The following is a 25,080-nucleotide window of genomic DNA, read 5'->3' on the forward strand; positions in this document are numbered from 1 at the left end:
GAAATCCGTGCTCCGCAAGGGTCTACTTTAAAACTTGACAAACTGAAGACTTGATTTAATGAAGAATTTAGGCCTATAACCATTCTCGGTTAATTAAGATTATAGATGCAAAATTTCAAGTTAATCAGTCCAGTAGTTCAGACGTGATGATGAGTCAAACATAATTTTCCTATTCCGTACGTGTATAAGCCAGTTCTTTCCTACATTACAGTATAGATTATAATACTACAATACTGAACTTCTATTTTAATACACTACTATTGCTACTCCTACTTCTACTGTTCAGTAGTACTGATGCTGAAAATTCCCTGTACAGTAGTTATGCCAATACTATTCTATTGTAATAGTAGTACAGCCATGTGACAGTACTATTTTTAATGAAACCATACAACATTGCCGTGTGACGTCATCATGGTTTTCCTAGCCTTGTAACAAACAACAAGACTGTCTAGTTGGATAGAAATGATAGTGTATATTCTTCCGATGAAATAGGGGTAGAAAGCAATGGAAACAGTAGCTTATATCGGCCGATATCGATTCCCAAGTTCGGCTAGAGAGCTAACACACGATAAGCTACAATTGCGTGGTGATTTATGGTCAGCGACTATTTAAGAGGGGAGGATCATTCCCACGATAAATTACTGCACAGTCTGAAGATCCCTGCAGCGATCATCCACCGACACGCGCGAGCCAAAGCTGTGGCCCTCTCGTAAAAATTCAATAATGCTGATACAACACTGTCACTGGCAATGATAGACGATAATAATAATTACAATCAGCCTTGGGAGAGCCACTCTTGCTTCAAGTGCCCTCGCCGGATCCAACGTACAATTCGATATTCGGTAGCGCTTATTTTTGCAAAAATTATCTCATACTGAGTGATCAATTTCAGCATTGCATTGAAGGTCTGGCACCTCTCAAGATTTTTTATTAATTTGCCATGGATTTTTACAAGAGGTATGCAAAAATCGACTGCATGGTCTCAACATAGACACACTCACAAATATTCCCTCGTTCGATTTTTCATTAAACATTTTCAAGGTTTTTTTTGGAGTGTGAATTGGTGTTTTGACTATGAGATTCTTGAATATAAACTTAAATTTTCTGTATGAATAACAGCAATAGCAGATAGGAATGGGCTTTCATTCATTTTATTTACATGTATTATTTCAATATGAATAGAAACAGATAAAAAAAGGATTTTCGTTTAATAAGTTTTATGAATAGATACAGCCTACAGTAAAAAATGTATGTGGTTATGGGACTTCATTTGATAACGTGTTATAACTGTAATCTCTATAATTATGAAAATATATATTAATGAATGAACAATATATACGAACTGGAACTCCACTTCATTTACCAACCATGGCGATATAGTTGGAATCTCTCCATCTCTTGCTATTCTACGGCAAAAGCCAATAGTTTTATGTACTGACCATCTTTTTATTTATAATTATCTCAATTGCCTTCTCATGGTACAGCAACAGTTTATATCCAGTGTCCCACTTCAGTGTTTTATTTACATTCTCGAACCACTTTAGTCTTCTTTGAAATATAACGTTACGTCTGTCTGTGACAGACAAGACGTCTGATTCCAATGTTTATAAAGTTATCTTTTCTAGTGCAGACAGTATCTCAAAAAATGTCTTGTCTCAAAACTCAAACGATTTTTTTCCTTCAAGGAACTTGGAGGGGAATGATCATTCGAGAACCTCAAGTGTTTCAGTCATGTACTTGAAAGATTTTCTAAGAAGAGAATAATCCAAAACCAACTGCGAGATTTACTCAATCATGTCATTGATTCATTGGATTCCTAAAATCATTTGATGACCAACACGATTCGGAAATAGGTTTTTATTGAATAAACACTTGAGACCTTCATTGGAGTTTTTTACTCTAAGCAGAGCAATTATATAATATATATATATATTATATATATTATTCTCTAAAGAGACAATAACTTATAATTGTTCTTTTAAGAATAAATAGCTACAATGGGTTAGTATCAAGCAATGAAGGATTTAAATTATCTTTAGAGAATATCATTTTATAAGAGAGTTAGAGGAAGAAGGCAAGCGAAATATCCCTAGCATATCTCCGGTAGCAGTAACAGATATGAAAGTTTGGGTATTGTAAAATTATAAAGCATGTTAATTCATTGAATTGCCACTTATTACAGGAATATTTAAGCTAGTCCTTCTCAATAAATAATAGAAATATTGTTACAATTTGAAGTTATTAGCTACCAAAATATCGCTTTCACTACTGAATAACAAATTAATAAGCTACTTAATATTGCTTAATAATAGCTTCCCTAATAATTATTGTAGATTCGAGACTCCTCTAAATTAGAGGTACGGTAACGTATTCCTTATTCTTGCAATTATTTTAGTTTCAATAGGTATATTCATAATTCATAAACAAAAAATATCGGTACACGAGCGACAATATTCTTGAAATATACTAATGAATACTTATGTGAAAGGATGAGATAGATACTGTTGTGAAGAAATAATGTTGGGCACCAGAATATGCTCAACAATGCTCAGCGTCGAATAGGAAAAGAGATAACAGACGGAACAATTTGACTCAGTCTATTTCATTTCTGCGACTTGATCTGCTAAATGAGAAAATTAGCTCACAAGCAAAAGTTTCCTGTGTTCCTAGTTCTCTCCAGTTAAAACGTCTTACGTTCAAGTTTTAAGTGACTAATAGAGCAAGAACGAACTGTAAGTAGATGTCGGTCGAAATGAAAGCCACACAAAACGGATCTGGGTGCAATAAATTCACCGAAATTCATCTTATTCATTAAGAAGAACCATATGGGAGGGCAGGGGGGCTCTCACTGTACAAGTGAGCTTCCCGTGGTCAATTATGTAACATCTCCATGACCCATTATTATTAACACTAGAACAAACCTTGTATGGCCTCATGGTCTTCCTTCAATTCTATGATACATGCACTCTATGAAAATATCTCTCCATTCTCCTTGTTTTATGCTTCCCCCAACTTGCATCTTCAACAGCTTCTGACAAAGTATTGCAAAAGTTCCCTCCTGCTTTTCCTTACATTTTTCAATAAAATAATAGTAGATTTTAGTCACTGTTTTCCGTACAATTATTTATCTTTTCATCATCTTTCCCCCGCCAAAGCTGTAGTTTCTTTAAGAGAAACCACGTTGTAAACTTAAAAGATTATTATCATTTTTAGTGGATTTTTAAATAAATGATATGAGATGATCTTACTCTGTATCAAAAATGTAAACTATAACATAAATATAATAAACTATGGTAATATCCATTGATATTACAGCAATGTACAGTATAATATTAGTTTTCCATCTGTCATCTTCAGATATTAATCGAAATAATAATAAATTAACGATTCCAACTCGGTTATAGATTTAACGCCTCGCAGAGGATAGATCTTTTCCTCCTATCTTCAATTTTACTAATAGAAAAACTAATAGACTGATAGAAACTTTAACTGATTAAAAACATATTGAATGGGAAACTTTATATTTTCAAAACCAAAGCCAAAAACCAAAAATGAAAAAATAAAGTAACTTTGTGCTATTCCTCTCCCAAATTTAGATAAGGTTACACATAGTCCGAAAAAGGTTGTTTTACAAAGTCTTGTAGTTGTTCACCTCACAAAATGTTCAGTCCTTAATTATTTTAACAACGTAGATTTTTAAATGTATATGCTTCAAAACCAAACATAGAAGAAATATTTCACATTATTATCACTAAAATAGGAAATGTTCACAAATTAAATATTCCTTTCTTTATGTATAGAAGAATAAGAAGATAGATAAAACCGTTGAATACACTATTTTATCTATAACCACTCTCAAGCAAAGTATAACAAACTGCAAGCATGACGAATAGAAAACTTGACGTGCTGAAATCTTGAAGAACTGAAAAATGGCCCATAAACATCCTCGGCAAATGAAGAACCTATATGAAAAATGTCAAAAAATAATTTCAGTAGTTCAGACGTGATGGTGCGTCATTTCCTATCCCGTACATGTATAATAAGTCAATTCTTTTATTTATCATATTATAGATTATAGATAACCAGCAACCAGCGAACTTTGTAGTAGATTTTGTACATTTGTACACGTTTTGTATTTCCATGTATACAGTTTTTAACATTGCATATTCTTACAGTATTCAAACTCGTTTTTTTACTATCGTTAATTACTATCTTTTCTTCATTCGATTATGTTCAATGTTGTGGTCTCATGACAGACCATCTTTGGAATACTTGGGCGTGTCTTGTCTCAGCCAATGACAAAGCTCAACCTACCCCCATTGGTGAACAACTAACGGCCAATCGTAGGGCTTTACCCATCTACACTGAGGATTCGGCTGCTCGATATTTAAGCGTTCCATCTACTAGATAATGATGTAACAACCGAAACTGGTATCTCATTTTTTAAGAAATATGTGGTTTTGAAAATATAAAGCAATTTTCATCCAGGATGGATACCTACGAACCTATTACAACAGCAATAGTAAGAGAGAAAAACAGAAAAGTAATAGTAAGAGTATGATATAAAGTCTACTTATATAAATAAATTATTTTGTTTTTCATTACTGCGAACGAAAAATCTTCATTGTTACAATTTTTAGGAAACGATATTCTCCAATACGAGTTGGAGATTAATTTGACCCCTTCAACATTAATTTCGATTTCACCATGAATAATAAGTTAAGTTGATTAATCCAATTCAACCCGTCTTCAAATTTATTGCAATACAACAAAATTAAATTATTGAATTTTAATTAAATTATTTATTTACTTTCATAGGATCTATAAACGGAGCACGGCAACCAATCACGTTGATACTCTTTACAGTTGATTAGTTAAATTTCATCAAATTAAACCGATTTTCTCTCTACTTATTAGATTTTATTCATTGATTCAATTTCGCATTTTATAATGTTCAAAGAAAGTGCTATTTGAAATTTGATTGTTCATTTATTTATTTCACAATTTCACTTGCTTCATAATTTGATTTGTTGCAGGAATTGATTCAATAGCCATTATTTGATTTATAGGTGTAGATTTAATTGTGTCATATATCAATTGATATTGTTGATTGATGCATTCATTACTGTTATTGGAATAATACCTTTTCGATTCACAGTTGAAAAGGAACTTGATCGAGTTCTGTCGCAATAATTGTTAATCCATAATAAATTTCAATTCCAACGATTCTAGTCCAAAAAACGAGGATTCGAGCATTTATTCCCTGAAAAAGGTGTGTATTTAATGAAGAAACGGAAAGCTGTCATCCATTGAGATCGTCGATAACAATTACATTTCGAGCAACTGACCGGACTGTTTCATGAACCAGGTAATTCACAGTTTACTCACTCAATATTATCATAGTCAGAGTAAACATTGCCTTATCAATTCGATTATGATTAGAAGTGATAACATTTATTCAATAATGGTGTGAATGAGAGAAATGTATTGAAACAGGAGCGAGCATTTGAATCGACAAAGAACGTAAATCTCAATAATTGATATATCATTTCTCCCTTTTTTTAAAACTTTAACGAGCAAAATAGGAGTTATTGAGAGAGGGAGAAGTGATACAGAAAACCTTAGCATACAAAACTTCATCTCAGCCTCTAAAATGAAGCAATTCAAGGAATTAGGAAGGGTTATACTGTTGTTAAGGCAGTGCTAAAAAATTCTACTAGTGACATTTTTCTAAGGTTTTTGATTTGTGTACTATCAAGCAATCAGAATGAAAAAGGTTTTTCAGGAAAAAAAATTCTCCGATCATTACTTTTTGAGATATGAGTGTATACAATTTTTGGGACAGGTCTTTTGAAATTCGATAAGAGATAAATCCATGGAATTTTGAGGATAATATTCTTCAAGATATTTTTGATAGAATAAGATTTTTTTTTTGAAAATATTAATATTTGATAAAGTTATTCAATTCACCGAAAATGACCAAAAATAACTTTTAGTTGGGTTATTATAACTTTCTCAAAAATTGATATCAGAATTTTTTTTGTTTTATGCAGTCAACAATACCATGTAGAATTCATCCTCAAAAATTCATGGATTTATTTCTTACCGAATTTGAAATGACCTGTCGCAAAAATGTAAACTTTATGCGCTCATCTCAAAAAGTAATGATCAGAGAAAAACGTCTTTCCTAAGAAAACTTTTTCGTTTTAATAGCTTGATAGTATAAACATAAAAAAACTAAAAATACTGTCACCAGTAGAAAGTTTTTTTTAGCCTTTGCACAGCCTTGAAAGGAGGAAATATATAGAAAATTCGAGGGTCAGTAACTCACTTGAAGTAGGTCAAGAGTAACTAATTCACTCACTATAGTAACTCACTTGGTAACTAACTAATCACTAATCATAGTAAATTTATCTGAAAGCATTCAACATTTTGCAGCGAATGATATTTTACCGATTCGATCTTATTGGATTCAAAATTGTTTCCTTTCGTCGTTCATATTTTTCAAAGAAAGCTTGATTAAAATGTGATTGAGCGAGACCGAAGAGGCTCAATACGTGAATAGAATATTGTTATGAAAACCTCAGTCAAAATATTTAACGATTTCAATTGTTCTTAAGGAGAATATAGAATGTAATTACATTCAATATTCTCTGGGCAGAGGCAATATCAATAAACTTCATTATGAGCAAATTTTCAATGATGAGAACAAAAGTTGAAAATAATAAAGTTGAAGATAGAATCAAATCTAGTTGAAGTTCTCAGTTAAATCTTGAAGCAATCTGGAAAAATTCAACAAGGAAAGACATTAAAGAAGTGAGAATAGAGTGAGTATGAAATCAAAATTGAAAAGTAGAATAATGAATGTAGCACTGAAATGGAAATATATAATTTTCCGGGTAGGAGGATGATAATGAAAAATGTACAATATTCTTGAATTGTGAAAGAAATTCAGGAATTTTTATATTGTCTGTGTGAAGTAGCGATATGAACGACATATCTGTGTAACAAATTTGAATAATAACGAGCAGTTTTCAAATAACAGCCAACTGAGAAATTACTCAGGACTTTGCACTGATGAGAATTCCACAGACAGTTTAGCAAAGAACGTTTCATAATATCGAACCAATGAAAGAGTGATAGATGTGTTTGAAATGACATTGTGAGAGAATTATTAGTTGAGACAAAACCTCGCCTTCTATATCGTTGCGCGGAAATGTGACAGAAAAGAGACTCATTTTCTCGCTGTAATTCAAGATTCATGATTTTTCATGCTCTCCGAATTAACAATTGACACTAACGTAACTATAATTGTTCTCCCATCTTTGGAATGTAACAGTGCTATCCCACTGCACATCCATATCGGTAATATTTAGTGTCTATATTCCATAGATTAGTGTCTATATGTATTCCATGTATGAAATGTGCATCATTGGAAGTTATAATGCGTATAAATTTCATGATAGTCGAGCTTCATTTACCATTTTAGAAAACACCTCAATTTCGCGTAGGATTAATTAATGTAATAAATTATAACTCTGGATTATAGAATTTTTAAACCTATTACCAATATTATCTTTTCATTAAAATTACGGTAAACATTATTAGAGCTCTTAATTGAAGTTCTAGTCCATCACAAATTAAAAATAGCATTACAACCGAGAATAAATTACTTCGTTCTGCATCATTTCTATGAATGAGACTGCTGTGATCACCCTATGATGAGAATGATCACCCAATGAATGAGCAAAATTTATCTCGTGCAAGACATCTCACCACCTGTGCATATAAAGTGTTGTTGACCGTTAAATAGGTCACATTTCAAACGGTATTGGAAGCATTTTTCTTTATATATTTGTTTGGCCTACTGCAGTTTTACCTGGTTAATTTCTCCCCCAACGATATTCCACCCTATTGATGATGAAGTTGATGCATTTCATTTAATTTCCCTTCTACCTCACAGTCACTTCCATTAACAGCACTCAATGCGCCGGCCTTTCATGACGAACCCCACGTGGATATTTTTATATTTATGAAAAAAGTGAATGCCAGAACCTTGTTGGGGGATGTCGTTTCAATTCTCTTGAAAAGGCGAATACTAAACTATACGACTGAGTTATTTTAAGCAAAAACGGGCAAAAAACTCTCTTTGTTTTAGCGCTGTCCTGACCAAATGCAATTTTTATTCACTGAGGAAAATCGCCTCTCACTAGCACCATTCAACAAAATGTTTACACAAAGAAAAATCTATTTCAATAATTACGTGCGACAATGAATTTTCAAATTTACTTTTCACACAAAATTTTAGCCTAAGCTCTTGAAGTACCTTCAATGAAAATTCTATAGAATTTGAACTTGCATGTTCAGTCACAACAGACTCCAAGTACTTTGTTAGCTGTCCATTAGAAGATTAATGGATGAAATATCGATTTACAGAATCAACGTCACTGAAATCTGATGCATAAATAATGAGATTTTACAGTTCAAGGAGTTCATTACAATATTTTAATTATTCTAAAAATAATAATTTAGAACAATGCACCACAGTTATACATTAAAATACAGCTTGCTATTTTAGATTTTTCCACAATTGAAGGGATTTTTTAGCTTCAATGGATAATGGATTTTGAATTGAACGTTATTTAATATTATTAACACCTGATGAGCTTATAGAACAAGATGACAATAATGGAGAGACTAGCAGAGAGGAATCTGTTTTATTGGATTTCAAAACTGCGAAAGCTTTCACATTAATTAGTAACGTCTATTATTTATTGGTGTTTTCATGGGTTACCATGGAAGGCATCTACTAATACAATATTATTTTAATGATAGTACTTGCCCGACTTGGTTTCTTGGGCTAAACTTTCCTAATACGCTAAGTTCTAGGTAAGACCTATATTGATTTCGAATTTGAGTTTGTTTTTTCCATCGCTATTAGGAATGACAGTTGTCAATGACTAGCAATTGTTGTAGAGGACATTACCAGCCCATATAGCTATCCTGACAATAATGCGAGAGCTTTCATAATGCATGCAGCAGACAAAAGGGGCGTTTCACTGGATGGACTTATTGCACGCAATCAGAGCAAATAGCCCGCGCTAAATTAAAATTCGATACCGTTTTCCCGATGACAGTGAAGAGACGATACTAGTTGTGAATACAGATAGTCGAAAATACATTAACGAAAATCGTCGTTTTAGCGAATAAATGTTTGGCGAATATATACAATACAATAGACGAATAGATGAACACTAGATAAGTTTTGGTTCATATATGTCTCTTCAACATAGACGATTTAGGGAATACGTTAAATACAAGAGATAAAAACTAATTGAGCTGTTTTATATCTCTATAATTGAGGATAAGTAGATGACATACATAACTGTAGTAGATAAGTAGTAAGATGACATAGGCCTACATAACCGTGATGATGATGGGTTAGGTCAGGCGATAAACAAACGCTAGACCTTGACAAAAATGTTTCAGCCAATCGATCTATTTATTTGTGAATAGATTAACGAATAGAACTAATAAATATGCTTCACATGGGCGGGAAGAGCTAAACTTTTCCTACCAGTTCAAAGAGTAGAACAGAACAAGAGAGTTATTAGAACAATGAGAGAATCGATAAACTATGATTGAATACGAAATTTGCATGAAACCATAGATTTTCTCTTCAAAAGTTCTTCTTCGAAAATAGCCATAAAAATAAATAGGAAATAATCCTGCATTCAATTTTAGAGAATCTTACATGAAGAAAGGTCGTAAATTATATAATATTACAGTATTTCAATGAAATCATTGACAAATCAATGAATTTTAATCATAATGACTCAATAATTTTCTTGTTCAAGAGTTCAAAATGTTATGAAAAAAAAGTTAGGCAGAGCATTCTGCCGTGATAAGTTGAGTCTTGTTACGCTCCGTGTTTTTTCGGTTTTCACTGAGTTTTTGAAAACATTTTTGTGAGTTTGAACAGTGCATTGTGTAGAGCTAGGCTTGATCTCTCAGATGAAACGACCGGTCTCATCTTGGAGAGGCTGAAAACGTGGATCCATCATCACAACATCCTGAACGAGTTCCAGGCGGGTTTCAGACAGAACTACTCAACAGTGGACAATATCTTCAGTTTGATGGCCATTATTAAAATGCACCTAGCAGTTAAAAGGCAGAAAGTCTATGCCTTTTTTGTCGATTTTTCAGCTGCATTTGATAGAGTGGACAGGCATGCGCTATTTTTCAAACTATCAGAAATAGGTTTATCAACAAAGATGATCAAGATTATCCAGAGGATATACAGCAACACATCAGCCAGGGTTTGGAGCTCTGAAGGTCTGTCTGATACATTCTTCACAAAGACAGGTGTCAAGCAAGGCTGTTTACTTAGCCCAATTCTGTTCTCCCTCTTCCTCAATGACATAGAGGACGATATGGAAGGAGGAATAAGACTGAACAACGTCTGCATTAAAATGCTTGCCTATGCTGATGATGTTGTCTTATTGGCATCCGATAAACTGAGTATGACCAGAATGATTAGAGTACTGGAGGATTATTGTAGAAAGTGGAACTTGCTGATTAACCTGGATAAGTCCAAAATCGTCATCTTAAGAAACGGTGGAAGGCAGGGGAGGCTTGAAAGGTGGTGTTTTGAGGAGAGGTCAATAGAGGTTGTTAACTCGTATAAGTATCTGGGAGTAAGATTGTCCACAAAGCTATCATTAACAGAGCATTTTAGAGAAAAATCACTCTCAGCAAAGATAGCTATGAATCACTTCAATGATAGGATTCACTTAATGATGGGATACCATTCAAATCAAAGCTACAAATCTTCGATGCAGTAGGAAGGTCTGTAATTTCTTACGCAGCACAGGTGTGGGGAGGAAGAATCTATGATGTGGTTGAAAGTATCCAACGTTCCTTCCTTAAGAAGGTATTTTGTCTCCCATCATACACCCCGAATCAGGCTTTGCTTCTGGAGACCGGAGTCTGTCCAATCTTCCTGCATACAATAAGGCTACACCTTCAGTTTGTAAAGCGATGTTTGAATCTGCATGAAGGAAGATATCCATGTATGCTATTGAAATTGATGATTCGAAGAAGGCTATTTCTGTATGATGACTGGAGGATGCTGGATGATTTGTTCGGCATTCCATGGGAGGAGATTGCAGCAGGTAGCTTGAGCATCGACCAGACGATTGACAGGATTGGAAGTAAGCTGCGAGATCAACAGATGCAGCGGGTCGCCATGAGCCAGCGGTACACCATTCGCCGAGAGCTCAATCACTGGAATGATTACATTTCTCAAAATTCCAGCTTTCAATTCATCAAGTGGTTCTTTAAAGCAAGAAATTAATTGATCCGACTCAATAAGTATTCATTCAACGGGAACAGACTCTGCTCATTGTGCAATAGGAAGGAGGAGGAGGATGTCACGCATTTCATTGGAAAATGTCCCATACTTGTCGAGTTCAGATGGCAACACTTTGGCAGGGCAGCATTGTCACGGGAAGATCTGAAGAACTACCTAAACGGAGATGACTGGCTAAAGATAGGTGCATACTGTGTTGGTGCATGGAAATACAGACACTACTTGATTTCAGAGTTCAATGGATAGTGCGTTGTGAACTGTTGAATGAACACTAAGGGAAAAGTATTTGAAAAACAAGAATGTGTAATTCTGTATAGAGTCTACTCATGACAAACCTCACCCTGACGGTTGTTGACCAAGGGTTTAATGCTTGTTATAACTAAAATTATGCTCTTGTATAATATTATCTAGGAAACAATGTTAAAATAAAAGCAATTATTCATTCATTCATTCATTCAAGAGTTCAAAATGTTCTATCTTCATCATCAATTGATTTTATTAGCGTTTAACCAAACACAACCTGATCTTGAATTATGATTATAACACAAAATATATACAAGGTTTTGCCTTTTTTTGGAAGAAACATTTGAAATTATTTTTCCTTTGTGAATTTATAGGTGACTATGAAGGGTCGATAAAAATGCGCATTCTATGGATCGAAACATTAACATTAAGGACATGAAAAGAGTTTTCTTTAATAATGAGTTACTTATTTTGTAATTGCGTAATCAATTTCTAATGAGTTATAATGAAATTCAAATATGTGGAAGTGAAAATAATTCAAATCAACCAATAATCCAGTCAATATAGAAATGAAAAAGGGAATGTGCTTGCAAAGAAAGTATATTGTACTCCAAACACACAAACTTCATTGTAGTGCAGTTATTACATCACTATAAACAGTACATTGGTACTTGCGAAATATATTGTAGTTCTGATTTTTGATATGTTGTTTGGATACTAAGAGGAGTTCAGGAACAATTTTTCCATACAAAATTTCCTTCTGCTAAATTTCACACAGTGTCTCGATATAAACTCGAGAATAACTTATACACAATAACCTCGAACTTTTTGTTCCTTTTCTCTATTAAATTCCGCCAAAACCAGCTATCCGACACAAAAAATGATGCACGCCTTTCTATATTTCAACATTGTTATAAAATTTGATGAATTTTGAATAAACTGAGACTATTCTGAACTCTCTATCTTCAATGAATACTGAGTCATAATTTTAAAATCGAATCAACTCTCTATCTTCAATGAGTAGGCTTCTGAGTTACAATTTTAAAAAAAAAATTATTTAATTTTATTTGCAATTTTATTATCTAGAAGAAAAGCGAGAATTTTTTCCTGATTGTTGATTTCGGCGGAAATTACTGAAAACTGGATAATGAATAAATTCGAGTATGATGAGGCACTCTGTATTTAGTACAATTTAAACTAATCTATGAAAAAATTTTGTTCTTTTATGTATGTACTAGTCTTCTTTTATGTATCCAAAAAACATATTGAAAAATCAGAACTACAATATACTGTATTTTGCAAGAACCAATGTACTGTATATAGTGACTGGACTACAATGAAGTTGTGTGATTGTGATCACTTTCAACTCTCTAGATGAAGCTCGTTCGGGAGAAGTCAAAGTCAATCAACGATCATAGTGAATGTTTTTTGGGTTAGGATGGGAATTGAATCAGGTTACAAACGTTAACAAGCTGATTTACAAGTGATTTGCTTTGCTGTGGATTGAGCTGAATCAGTAACAGTGTCGAGTATTAATTTGAAGCACAAATGAGGCTGCAGCAGTGATGCAGTGATGCCTGCTAACGTCTCTGTCGAACAATGGCTTTGACGGTTGCCCCCGAGGGGAGCAAGATAGTGTTTACATTTTACTGATGCAGTCAGACCCTGTGGCAAGTGTAGACTGTCAATCATAATCTTCAGCATTGTTTGAGTGGGCTCTGTGAACTGATACGATTTCGTCGGCGACATGAGAAAGGCAATTGCAAACTATCACATGACATGCATCATTTGCATAGTAAGCTCTTTAGGCCATGATTCCATAATTCTACACCATATTAACAGAATATTTGAGACCACAGAAGAGTTTTGGTAGACCACACTTGAGAGTTCTGGAAATTGAAAGCCATGGAAGTTGTACTTTCCCCATTCAATACTAAGCATTTTTCCAAACATATTCTCACTTACAATTTTCACAAACTTATTCAAAACACTCCCGATTACTATCTCTCTCCCGATATCGTTGCATATTCCACTCTTTAGCAGATATATGACAGATAAGCAGTGGGATTTCAAAATAATGACATTTTTATATTTTCTGGGAAGTAGCTTAATAAAGTCATATTGTTATCATCAGAGCTTGATATACTTGAACTATCAGTATACACTGAACCAAAGACCTTAAAGAGATATAGACCCACAATGCCTATGCCTTCCCAATGATAGCTCTTACTTGAAATTGAAGGCCGCCATTGGGGTATTTTAGCACGAGATATTATATATATATATATATATATATATATATATATATATATATATATATATATATATATATAATACTATAGATCACAAAGGCATTGGTATGTAATAATCTTATGGGTTGCCCCATCAATGGCGGATTTCAACTCCAAGTACGACACTAGCGCTGCATGTGAGTCTATGCATCTTTAAGGTCTTTGCACTGAACCAGAAAACTGGTGGGACATTCAGGTCAGTGATACTCAACAGTGAACTGTTGAGCAGGGCATAGCAACATTATTGTTTGGGGCCTTATACACCCCACTCGAGCCAAACTACATGAGGCATTTTTCAGACGAGTCGGCAGGGCAGGAATTTCTCCGATTGGCTAATTATCAGAGCTGATTTCCGAATGCCAACCTAATCAAACAATCGGAGAGCTTCTTACCCTGCCGACTCATCTGAAAAACGCCTCATTTGTCTTGGCCCTAATGGAGGGTCGAGCAAACTTCAGTTTCATGCGACTGTGACTAAAAATGAATATACTGGATCCCCACATATCAGTCAGTATCAGAGGAAGTGTCCGGTACAGTGAAAATATCCTAACCATGTGCTCTAATGGGGCATTTCCCACTCAGCCCAGCCAAGCAAGTATGAATAGTCCCATTAGACCTCATGGAGATCATTCTCACTGTACCGTACCGGATAAGTTCACTGATACTTTATGAATCAATAAAGAATAAATATAGAATACTGATACGTAAGAATCCAGTCCTATTATGTATGTTGTATGTTCTTATGGATTAAGTATCATATGGGTTAAATCATTTTTAATGCAAAATCCCGATAAAAAATCCTCGTTATAATGCATTTCATTAAATGCCATCCAACGTATTCATAAATAAGGCTGAATATAGAGGCTAGCAGGTAACTGTATTACAAATATCTCGATACAGCGAATTCCTCTCTAGGTTTCTTGAGATGCAGTTATGTTGTATCGGGTTTTCTCTTAATGGCAATACTTGTCAAAGTTTCTGTATCTAATCCCAATGTCATAATTAGTGGAGAATGAATGGAAAGAAATAGACTATATTAGTGATCTGAATTTCTCTGTCAATGTTCTAATGATACTGGAGAACCAACTAAAGTACATCAAGGACTTCAAATTCAAGTTATTATAGAGATTAATAAGACCATAGTAGGGGCAATATATTTCATTTCATTTCATAGTTTCTTTATTCATAAATTTGTACAGTGTATACAATGAATAGTGTCAAAAATATATATCTTTGATTAGATACAATTTAAAATAAAATACATAACAAATAAAACATCTACAGAATACAACAATACAATTCAATTCATAGGAGCTGATCTCATTCATTCAGATATTCTTCGATATTATACAGAGCTCTTTCAGTTAAATATCTCTTTAATTCCAATTTGAATTTATTGGGATTCGGCTCTTGTTGGATTCGCGTCGGTAGCTTGTTATAGAACTTGGCTCCTATGTATGAGGGCTTCTTCTTGTAGAACTCAAGTCTATGGCTTTGCAAATGTAAAAGTTTACCTCTTTCTAGTGCTGTACCTATGATTTTGTCCTATCGTAAAAATATTTCTAAGATTTTCTTTCACACACATAATTGTCTCGAGATGTAAAGACTGTAAACTGTCATTATATTTAAGTGAGCAAAATGTTCTTTAACTGATGCTATTGGGTCTAGGTGTAAAATTATTCTTATAGCTCGTTTTTGTGCTTTGAGAATTGAATCCATGTTCTGATTTGAAGTAGATCCATAAAGACTTATACCAAAAGATATTATAGAGTGTATGTAGGCAAAATAAATAATTTTTTCGCGTTTCCATTTTACAAAAGGAAGACGTTTTTCCAAGAGCATATAATCCACTCGATACCCGTGATAAAACCCTTGTGACATGTTCTGTCCAATTCAAGTTTTGATGTACTATTAATCGTAAGAGCTTGGTAGAGGTGGACTGAGAAATAACTTTGTTGTCCAAATTTATTGAAGGAAAAAATGTTTTCACCTGCTGTGTTATGAATGTCAATAGGTTCGTTTTACTCATAATTATTAATTATCAATTTATTGTTCATCAAATGTTCTGCCAAAGTGGAGAGGTTTGATTTCTACTATTCTCTCAATTTCATTCTGGGATTTGGCTGATATTTTTAGGTTTGCGTCATCAGCATACAAAACTAGCTCACTATTGCCTTCGAGATATGTTACCTTTCAGATAACAGATAAAGAGAATTGGTGCCAGAATTGAGCCTTGGGGTACACCGCACCTACTTGTTCTCATTCTTGAATTGAAGGTATTTCTGAATCCCTTGTGATTCATATGACTTATTTGAACAAACATTTTCCTGATCATGATGTATGATTAAAACCACTTGTAAGATACACCTGTCACCCCTAAAGTTCTAAGACGACCAAGCAAAATCCTGTGCAAAATGCTATCAAAATCCTGTGTGAGATCTAAAAATATCCCTAAGAGTTATCTTAGGGTTATCTTATATCTAAGAGTTATCTATCCAGTCAATGACAGATTCTATGAATTTTTTGCTGCTGTCTTGACTGATTTTCCTTTACAGAACCCGTGCTGGAAGGAGTCGAGAAGTTCATTTTTCTCCAAATATTCAAGAAGCTGGTCAGAAACTACACGTTCATAAATCTTGGAAATTGCTGGTAATAAAGAAATCGGACGGTAATTGTTAATATCATTTTCAACATTGTTTTTATTTACTGGGATACTTTTTGAAATTTTGAACTGCTCAGGAAATATTCCGGTAATAAGAGAAGAGTTTATCAGATGTAGGAGTGGCTTCAATGAAACTTTTTTTGCCTTTTTTGGGCATGGTGATGGTGATTGGTACGTCATCGTATCCTGCACTGTACTTAAATTTTAAAATAGAGATAATTTTATCAAGTTTCTTGTAATCAATAGTTTTGAATCTAAATTCTTTATTAATGACATTTGCAAAACCATCACTTTGTGTTGAGTTTTGAGAGTCTCCTATATCTATTTCCTCTTTCAAAAAGTAATTCAAGAAAAGTTCACATATTTTCTTTGGATTAGAACAAATCTGCTCTCCACTTTTTAAAGTTAGGTTTCTCAATAGTTTATTTTTATTTCCAACCTCTGTGCTTACTATTCTCCAAGTCTCTTTTATAACATTTTTGGAATTTTTTATTTTGTTATCGTAATAGTTTTTTTTTTGCTTTGGATAAGTTTTGCCCTTAATATTCTAGATCTTTCCTTAAGATTGATATTTATAGTTCTATCCCTGAGTAAACTTGCACTGTTAGTTTGATGGATGAGTTCCTCCTTATCTACCTTCAACTCTGGTGTTATCCATGACTTTTGGTTAATATCCTGTTTCTCTAACTTTATTGGAAAATATGTATTAAAGTAATGGGAGTAGGCTTTATTGAGAGTATCATATTTACATTTGACGTCGGAGTTAAATATATCAAGCCAAGTTTCCTGACTTAAACCTGAAATGTACAGAGATGTTGTCATCAGAGAAGCTTCTACAATATTTAAATATTTATCTTTTTTACTGTTTTTTGTCTCATTTTTTTATCTCAACAAGCTGTGCATCATGATCAGATATTTGTGTATTTATTCCAGAAACACTGATTATCGAGCTGTCAATATTTGTAAAAACATTGTCAATGACTGATTCTGTAGTTTCTGTAATCCGAGTAGGAAAATCAACCATGTACCAGAAATTATAAGCAGTAAGAACATTAATCACCTCCCTACTAGAGCGAGTACTTTTTGTCATGTCTGTATTAAAATCATCAATCAATATTACATCATTATACTTATGATTTGCAATATTTAACAACGTGTATAGTTTCTGGATAAAAATAATTTCGATTGTAGGTATGGGGGATCTGTACAAACCCAAAATCAGCATCTTTCTTCCACCATGTGTGCATTCCAACATACATATTTCTAATATTTTATCTTCCATAAGATCTGACATATTTTTAATTTTAACCGGTTTAACATTCTGTAAGTTTTTGTGAGTATCATTACACCTCCCCCCTGGTAGTTTTCCCTCGTGTAAGAAGTATTTAAAACATAATTTAAAACATTTATGTGAGGTATTTGATGAGAATAAACTTTGTGCTCAGTGAGAACAACTATGTCAGGTTTTATTATATATTATATTAGCCATGTCTGATAAGAACATAAAACAAGCGTCACAGCAACTAAAATAGATAGAAGAGTGGATAAGAAACTATTACCGGTATGTATGACGTATCATCTGTGCAGTAAGCTGTAATGTTATTTATATCACAGAAGCTCTTCACTTTCACACAAAGTTTGATGAAGTTTTCCACAAACAAAGTTTCACCAACTTGCCTGAAATGTTTCCACAGCCCAAATCTCTCACACAAGTATCAACATCAAGCGCATATTTTGAATTTGTTTCAAATAAAGTTAGGGTATACCGTCTTTGTACTACAGATTATATTGCTGCTTTCAAGTATTACAAATTTAGCATAGATTCTGGATTCTGAGCAATATAGAATTTAAACGTATAAGGGCTCAAATCTACGTTGAACGCTAATCTACAATTACAAGAAGGGATGGTCGTATTTAATAAAATGTGCATCATTCCGGGTTCAAGCAAACAGCTGATATATCTCCGTTGAAACCGAGATTATGCATATGGGCCAGAGAAGAATAAATTATATCAAATTTAAGCTGACGGTTATCAACAAGTCCCTCTAACCAAAAAATACAAGAAATATCAAAACGTTTTTTTGCAGGATTATATCCACAAAAACTTTTGCTTATGTGGGTAATGAGATGAGATAATCAAGTAGCCATGCCCCGGGTAGGATTCAAACCCACGACCAGGATCAACGATAGCAGGTTGAAGTTGTGACGCCTCGGAGCCTCGGACCATTCAGCTACTCAAATTATTTTCAATTCCGTGATAGACTTGGCCAAAAGGTTCAAGGAGCTTTTCGTAAGGTTGAATGAAAAAAAAAAGAAATTCAACCTACAAACGCTCAGGTGAAGAATGGGATGGAATTATCTCTTTCCAGAAAATTTTCCAAGAGAGCTTTGACTATAAACTTTTCTTGACACGAAAACAATAATCTGAACGCGCGAGTAAAACCATTATAACAATTTAAAATAAGAAGAACTCACAATCTTCAACATAATCATCATCTTCTTGAATATGAATGAAGCTCTGCTTTTTGGGGATATGAATAATTAAGTGAAAAGTCTGTATTAATGGAACAAAGATGCTGCAACAATAAGAACACAGAAAACCAAGTTTTTAAGGAGGAGAATAATTTTTATAATTGTGAAATCTCAGCCAACAACGAAAGATAACTCAATTATCACAAACATATATAGAAGTAGATTAGATTGAGTCAGCCCAATAGCTAATTCAACTATTAAGATGATTTGCTTGTTAGTTAAGCCAACTTAGTTTTCTAGCATCCTCCCAACTTATCACCTAGCATGGCAAAATTCTTTATAAATAATTCTTCAAGGATGATACTAATAATTGAGAAATATGCCTAAGAGTTCAAACTTTATAAATGCAGAAACTTGTATAGTTGGTTTCATAAATCATCATTAATCAGTGAACTTAGTTTGTAAATAGTTGAATTGCCTAGTTAAACCCGAAACCTAATAAGATTAAAATAAAATACAAGCTAGCACCCTATATCCTAGACTTGTTGAAACAGAATAGGTGATAGATTAGCTTAAGATAAGATAAAGTTTCATAAGTAAATTGTAGCTAAAGAAACATTATGTACATTTTACTTCAATCGTCAACGATTGAGAGAAAATAAGAGACATAAACCTAATTTCAAATATAATGGAGGAAGCCCCAAATCAGTTTTCGAGAAAACGAGTTATGAGATGTAAACTCTCCTTGCAATGATTTCACCAAGAGTAAGATAATTTTTAATAATACGGGATTAGTATATAATCACTATTTCGTATTAAATCGTATATCTTATCTCTTACGTAGAGAAGATACGGATCACATACGACTAAGGGCCGTTTGCACAGTATAGATTGCTAAACTCGATTAAGTTAATCGAGTTTAAGTTAATCTGAAAGTTTAAACTTGAATCGGTTTTCTCAGGTCATTTACTAATCCAGTTTAAGTTAAACTAGTTTAGCGTTAAGTTGGTAATAGAATGTAATCGTTTATAATATCAGGAAGGCTGATTTTTACAGGAAATTTGTCATTTGTTTACAAACCATCAGTAAATTGAGGTTATGTAGCTACTAATTCAGTATTTTCTTGTTCTTGTTCAAAATCCACAGAGCTGTAAGCTGTACGGTTATAAAAGTGAAAAGCAATCAAGAAATTCTTAAAAAAACTTATGTTTAGTTGGCACCAGAAAATATATTTTAGAATGTAAGATAAAAAAGTTATTTTGTTACGCTTGAATCTCGTTTATTAGAAATCTCTCGAAAGCAATATATCTCAGTTATGTGTTATTAAAAACATGTTTTCTAATCGAAGACCACTGTTAAAACCACGGTTTAAACCTCCTACTTTGGAGGTTTTAACTTTTCCCCAGAGTTTAAACTCAATAAAGAGTTTAAACTGATACTGTGCAAACGGAATTTTAGTTTAAACAAAAAAAAATCCAGATTTGGTTTAAGCTTTAGCTTAAACTTACAGAGCAAACGGCCCTGAAAATTGAAAGCTACTTTATTTGAAGTATTTGATTATTCTCATTGATAGATAGATATTATGAGTATTGTGTAAAATATTATCAAGCTGAAAATTGTATAAAAGTGACGAGAAAATTCATCAAAAGTGTTTCGCATCTGCGCCAGCGCCAACCACCCCACCCCCTCCCTATGACCCACCAACCACGACCAAGTTGAATTTTGCGCCCTCCACCCCCAGACAATGAGGAAAATTCAAAGTTCGGGTACCCACGCAGATATTTCACCCGCTCCCTCCTACCGGTTTACCAAAGAGTATAGAATGCAACATTCTATCAATTCTATAGCCTCTGACCATTATAGGCACTGCATTACAATGATCTCTCTGTCATCTCAACTCACATCTGAGACAATTTATATTTTTTTTCTGGTTAATACCCACATAACCTTTCACTTCTTTGTGGCTGATAAGAAGAGACGATGATCAAACAAACATTTGCTTGCGCGGGATGGCGGGATTCAAACCCACGACTGTTCCGACGGCAAAAATTGATAACGAGCTTAAGATAACGAATACGTAGAACTTCACGAGTAAATATTACAGAAAATCCTAATAAAATTGGTTGTTTGCAATTTCTCAATCCCTCCAATCGTTTGTTTACAAGAAATACAACGTCTGGATGAAAATATTTTCATTCCCATACGCCGGTAAAGGTAAATATTGAACTTGCATTCGGAGTATTGGTTATCAACAAAGCTTACATGTGTAATATTTTCCTTGTAGCATCCCACACTTATACACACATCGAAGAAAGTTATTAAAACAACAATCGAAGAAAGATTAAACAGGGTTCAAATCAACCAGAACGAGGACTAAGCCTAAGCTGAAAAAATGAAAAAAGAATCATATCAAATTGTTTCTCTCCAGACAAACAAGGAAACTTTTGTAGGCGAAATGAGCAAAATGGCTACAGCAGAAGCGATTTCAACACCTCGCGCACAGACTGTTGTAGGGTTGGAAATACGTGAGAGGATTCAATCAACTCTGCTTAGTTACAACTTAATCCATTTCTTTGTAAGCAAACAATATTCGTTACAGACAGAATTGCAGGTTTATTAGATCTGAATTGAAATTTTTGTTCGACCTCTCTTTTTATTTTTCATTGAAAACATTCAATGTATTGTTCTCTCAGTGAATACCAAGTCAATTTACCAACTTCCGATATGAAATATAAAAGAACTCATTACCACTAGAATATAAATGATGAATTCTACGTCAAATACTAAGTAGTGACTCTAGTAATAGGGATGAATTGAAGAATTGGATCCAACACCCCATTCCTTCATCAACGATTTCTTCCCTCAACAAAATGGAAAATCTGCGGTTTTCCATCAACAACTGAGCACTTTCACACATACGCGATTAACAAAATCATAACTTGCACACATCACAACACAGAGAACAGCTTAAATATCTATAATAATCTTGCAACAACTAAACTACACCTCCCATCCAACACACTTTATTAACCCCTAACCTGTCTACAAACTGACGAACCTCATCAAAACGCTCTCTATGTCGCTTTCATTGAAGCCATATACTTCGTCTTCTGAGGTAAGTACTTGAAATAAGCATGTTGACTAATTTTTATAAATAGCAAAAGAACCGAAATCTTGTGCCGTGTTTTACGAGAAAATAGCTTCTTGAATTTTGTTGATTTTGGTCTCTATGAGTTCGCTTCTAATCCGTTAATGTCAAAATGCAATATGATTTTAAGGTATATGGAAGGAAGACCGAATATATCGTATCCTCAAGTTCGTATGTATCTGCTATTAATACAGTATACTAATAATGTCACATCAGAAGGAATTTAAATGTTTAAATTAATTCAATGTCAGGTCAAATATTAATAATCATAACATTCAAATCGAACAATCATAAGTGGCATGTTCAAACATTGGAATACTGTTGCTACATTATCTGTTCTCTCACTTTCATAATAGAAGAGAAAAGAATGGATATCATACAGTACATCTATTCAAAAGGATTAAAAAGATTATATTGCAAATTACATTACTCCCAATTATTGGATAGAATAAAGTTCGAAATTAATTTGATGTATGCAAATAGATAGTTGAGAGCCTATGAGAATAAGAGCTTATGAGAATATGAGAATAGCTTATGCTTTCAAGAAGTACCACTAGTCAATGAAAAAATGTCGAGGAGTCTAGTCTAGTTGAATAAAATCGGAAGAAATCGTTTTAAATAAGTTTTTGGAAAGGGGAGGAAGAAAAAAGAACAACATAATGATTTTCTTTACGAAGATGAGAGGAATTCTGTCATATTTTGCAAAGAAGTAATAATCCACAGCAATAAAATTTAAATATATATAATTTGTAGATGTATAATATGTATGTAATATATATATTCATATATATATATATGTATAAATTATAAATTAAAACAGGAAACACAAGACATAAATAGATTAAAAACACTTAAAAACTTAAAAATGTAAGTTATAATTTAAAATAATGTTTCCTGTTTTAATTTATAATTTATATATATATATATATATATATATATATATATATATATATATATAATTTGTAGATAATGAAGTAGTATTGGAAGACCAATAAAAGTAAATGGTTCAATTACAAAAAAATTAAATATGTAGTTAAATTTCAGTCTTTGTTGTCATATTAAATAATTGAATTTGAATGGTTATAATAGTAAAATTTTATCCCAATATTGAAAAACAAGATTTACCTTATTAATACTTTACAATAAACAATCTAGTAAAGAAGTTATCTCTGCTCATACATAAAACAGGGTTGCTCGAATCAAAACTTGACACAATCACTTGTAACCGAACAATGAGATTGATTGAGTCGTTTGGGTAGATCCGTAGTTGTCACTGGCTCAAATCTTATCTTATCTATCTGGCAATGATAAAGAGCTTCGATTTCTGTGCAACATATAATACAGAGTCCGACATGGGAAACGGGCATTTTACAAATGAATAACAATCCAATTTGAGGTGAAAAAAATAATTTATTGGTAGAAATAAGTTACTCAAAAGATGCAATTCAATTAACCTATGTACCCTATGAGAAGTAAAATCGTTAATTTTACTTGTGATAATGTTAATTGGTGTTAATTTTCACGCTGACAAATACATTATCTCAAGTTAAATTACACTCACAGCAATAGTTGTTGAAGATCGATCTAATTTTTCAGTGAGTGATTTTTCTTTTGATGGTATTTAAATTATTTGATTTATGAATCCTCGTTCATTGGCCGAGCTGCAACAAGCTATACAGCAGAAAATCGCTCGGATCGATAGGTAGTCAGCTATTGAAGGGAGTGGAGGCTAACTTCAGAGCAGAGAGCGTCTCCACACATGTCAGCGTGAACATGGGTACCATCTACTGATATATTTTTCGTACGTTAGGTAAGACGAAATTTCATATCTAAGAAGCTTATTCCAGTCAAAAAAATATTTTCTAATCGTAAAATAGCAGTAGTCCATTTATAAAACGTCTGTCTCCAGTAGCAGACTCTGTAAAAGAGAGCGTCATAACTTGTATTCAATATTGATTAAGGTAATTGATTAAAGTTATATTCAAGATATTTTTTAGAAAAAATAATGTTGATATAGTCTGAGTATATATTAATGTCCTGTCCCGTATTGATCCAATTCTTTGACTTGCAGGGATTATAGTTGAACGCTCATTAATGTGAACGTATACATAGATACATTGGTTGGCTTACAATTTTTAATTTTATACACTGCACAGGAATCTTATTTTTGTACGAGACAGATAAAACATCAAAGTTTATGATACTACTAGCAGTTTTGACAATAGCCAGAAGTTTTTCTTTGTCAAAATCACTTTCATCCATGGCACAGTTCACCTTTCCCATTATTAGTGAATTGTACAAGAAATCGACAAATACCAAATGAACAGACCTCAATTTCACAATTTAACATTCATGTATTTTTGAAGCGGTTGAATGTGGTGCTGTTGCTTTGCTTTGAACACAGTTAAATCTTTGTTCGATTGCTAATTGGTGCGGTTGTTTGTTGAGCAAACATGAGCTGAGTGTGGCCGCCCTATGCCGTGTGCCTGTGTTGCAAGACACTTGCCAAGTAAAGGAACAACTTGCCGGTTGGTCGCCCTATCTTGCTGAGTGCCGGCAAACACGAAACTTGGCCCCGTTTGCCAGGGGACATTTCATTAGTCGAATTCAGTTTTATTAAGCGAATGGTAGTGTTTGCTTAGCGGGTTGCTCATAAGCTACCACCTAATTAGGACGAAATTATTTCCTCGCTGAGCTGCGTCGAGTTTGTTAACAGTCTCTTTCCATAATTAAATAGGCCCGGGCCGACCAGGCTATCGCTTCCAAATTTAATTGCACGAATCTCCAAACGATTTTGAATGTGCGCTCGTCTCTTCCCGCCCAATCACATTTCCAAATGTCAATGCAAAACGTTCTTGCACTAGCTGCAATTTGATTTATTTACCTATTTATT

The 25,080-nt window shown here is 33.5% G+C and overlaps 1 protein-coding gene across 2 annotated transcripts in view; it reads right to left on the reverse strand.

Annotated features, from left to right (window-relative positions):
- LOC111045223 overlaps positions 1–25,080 on the reverse strand; it is a 141,048-nt gene that overhangs the window by 100,006 nt on the left and 15,962 nt on the right. Inside the window, exon 1 of one of the 2 annotated variants that reach the window (XM_022330576.2) lies at positions 23,313–23,447. The exons of the other annotated variant lie outside the window; for it this stretch is intronic. The gene's annotated coding sequence lies outside the window, so the exon portion shown is untranslated. Of the gene's footprint in view, positions 1–23,312; positions 23,448–25,080 lie in introns of those variants that run through there. 2 annotated transcript variants of the gene reach the window in all.

Source organism: Nilaparvata lugens, chromosome X (assembly GCF_014356525.2).
Source record: "Nilaparvata lugens isolate BPH chromosome X, ASM1435652v1, whole genome shotgun sequence".
In the NCBI taxonomy this organism is placed as follows: Eukaryota; Metazoa; Arthropoda; class Insecta; order Hemiptera; family Delphacidae; genus Nilaparvata; species Nilaparvata lugens.